The sequence below is a fragment of the Hermetia illucens genome, chromosome 6, assembly GCF_905115235.1.
Source record: "Hermetia illucens chromosome 6, iHerIll2.2.curated.20191125, whole genome shotgun sequence".
Classification (NCBI taxonomy): Eukaryota; Metazoa; Arthropoda; class Insecta; order Diptera; family Stratiomyidae; genus Hermetia; species Hermetia illucens.
Genome location: NC_051854.1, coordinates 92,421,343 through 92,424,188, shown reverse-complemented (window position 1 = coordinate 92,424,188; position 2,846 = coordinate 92,421,343). Strand labels below are relative to the sequence as shown.

Genomic DNA, 2,846 nt, shown 5'->3' with positions numbered 1-2,846 from the left:
ACAAAGCGCACTGATTTGGTGGGCGACCAACTTTGGATCATTTACAAACTTTATTAATTACGAATTATAATTCAGGCTTTATGTGTTCAAGCGTATTTATATGTTTTGTACCGCGAATTCCGCATATTTATTTTATGAATGTAATTGTTGAATACGTTGTTCGGGTTACGCTGGCTCTAGAAATATACGCTCCAACACTTTTGAAATGTAAAATTATCATTTAATGAAATCCAATAATGAGATTTCGCCATTTTAATTAGAATTCATACAATGAAAACTCAAAGGGAGAAATATGTATGCGTAGGGGCAATTTTTCCGCATTTTTATCATGAAAAGCGACGATTAATAATGGATTCTATCAACATTTCTTGGCATAAAGTGCATCCATAGCGAACCAATTGCTTTCAACTTGCTTTCAACTTGACGGACGAAGCTGGTGTAAATTTGCTCTGAACGCTAGCCAGGTGTGCGCTGAACAGTGCAATTGCATACGTGACCGGATTTCCAAAGTGACCGTAAATGTGTAACACTATCTGAAAGTAGTTTCAGGTACGTATGTAGCATATTGTGGGCAAGTACTCCATGCAGGTAACTAGCCAAGCAAAGAGCGGAGTCAGTACATTGCAGGCGAAAAGTACTCTAAAGGTGGACTATGTGCGGGGATGTAGCTCAGTGGTAGAGCGTTCGCTTTGCATGTGAAAGGCCCCGGGTTCGATCCCCGGCATCTCCAGCAATATTTTTTTGAATCAAATCTCAAAATATGGAGCATTTCTTATAAAAATTAAATTAAAAGTTGACGCCTACAACGTAATGTACGATTACTTGGACCACGGTATCTCGATTTCCGCGAACGAGTTGGCGAATTGGCAAGAATGTATTGATGGGGAATGATTATTTTCAAATTCTCTCTACTGTTCCAGTAAAAGCGATAAGACTAGTCGTGCGTGCATGTTACGTCCTAGTTATAAACTCGTCGGAAATGTGAAGGAAATTTTAGAATGAAAGCAAAATGGAGTTTCCTATCAGTTTTCGGATAACTAATTATTGCTTCTCAATGGGAAAATCACAAACCAATCAGAAACAAGTCGGGAAACCGGAAGCTTGACGTTTCGTGTTCCTCTATGTGAGGAACAACGAGTGCATAACAGTTCCGTGTGTACAAATAAGATTAATAAATGCCAGATTATCTAAAAAATAATAATAAAACTTTATTTAACTCCGCCGTAGCCGGTCCCACGCCCGGTTGTGAAAATAGGAGGAATGGGTAGCTTCAGTCCGAATGGCTGTACGCTACCGTAGCGTCTCAGGGGGTGGGTCGGAAAAGTGCAGAGACTTTGCAGTCCTGTAGATTACTCACTGAGGAAACTATCGCCCCACCTGACAGTTAGGTATAAAATGGAAATCCATCTAATGAGAAGAAGGAGAAAATTGAGGTTCGGTACGGATAACCGGCGGGAGTCGTCTGACTTGGTGACTGGGTCGGGTAATGGACAGCAAGGCGCCGAAACCTGCCGGAGATGCGGCCAAGCGGGTCATCAAGCGAAGACTTGCAAGGAAAGCGATTGTTGTGTTCTCTGCAGGGATCGTGGCGCGTCTAGCGAAAGCGTCGCACACACTGCGGGCTCGGAACGGTGTCCAGTCTTCAGGGCGGAATTGGAGAGGGCTAGGGTGCGAACGCCATGATCCGCATTTTGCAAATTAACATGCACCGGAGTGCAACCGCTCACCACTTGCTAGCACAGTTCGCTGCGGAAGTAAATGCTGATCTAATGCTGATTAGCGAGCAATACCGAAACAAGGACCCGTCCTCATGGTATCTCGACTTATCGGGCACCGCTGCCATCTGGGTTCGGGACGACGTTCGACTTCGTGTTATTGCCGAAGGCCGGGGGGACGGATTTGTCTGGATCCGGTGTTTAGGGATAACGTTTTTTAGCGTTTACCTTACGCCGAATGAGTCGATTCCGGACTTTCGGCGCCGGCTTGATGCTCTGGAGGACGCCGTTTCGAGCACGTAGGGACGAATCCTGGTTGGCGGTGATTTTAATGCCAGGGCTCTTGAATGGGGCATGCCTCAATCAGACTCCAGAGGGAAACGGATTCTGGAAATGGCGGCGAGAACCGGACTCGTAATTTTAAACAGCGGATCCACGCCAACGTTTCGGCGCCCAGGTTGTGAAGGAAGCATTCCCGACATCACTTTTGCGTCGGAATCTCTGGCATCATCGGTGGACGGGTGGCGAGTCCTAGAAGACTTCTCGACAAGTGATCATCAATACATTGCGTTCGAAGTGTTTGACGCTACTTGCCGGCGAGCGCCAACACGACGTTCCCCCGGCGTGTGGAATGTCGCGAAGGTGACCATCGGAAGGTTCGTCGAAGCTCTTGGAGCAGGTAGGGCCGCACTGGGGGGCACTCCGGGGGGTGGTGGTGTCGCAACTGACACCATCGTAAATTCAATGATGAACCTGATAACGACGGCGTGTGAGGCTTCCATGCCCCGGAGAGGCCCCAGGCGCAACAACCCTTCTATGTACTGGTGGACGGCGGAAATTGCCGACCTATGGAAGGAGTGTCATAAGCTCCGCCGTTTTGCACAACGTTTGTACGCCAACGAGGAGGCATGTGCCATAAAGGCACAATATAGATCAGCAAAAAGGAGACTCCGCAGCGCTATAAATAAAAGCAAAGCTCGCGGCTGGCAATATCTTGTTAATGAGGTGAATGATGACCCGTGGGGACTTGGCTATAAGTTTGTCACTCGGAAAATCGGGGCTTTGTGGAAGCCCTGCATATTGAGCACCGACCAGATGGACCGCATTGTGCGGGCATTGTTCCCCAGACAC

The 2,846-nt window shown here is 47.4% G+C and overlaps 1 non-coding gene across 1 annotated transcript; it reads left to right on the top strand.

Moving 5' to 3' along the window:
- Positions 1–658: 658 nt before the first annotated feature.
- Trnaa-ugc lies at positions 659–730 on the top strand. Its single transcript has one exon. It is a non-coding gene; the product is annotated as a tRNA-Ala (tRNA).
- The last annotated feature ends 2,116 nt before the right edge of the window (positions 731–2,846 follow it).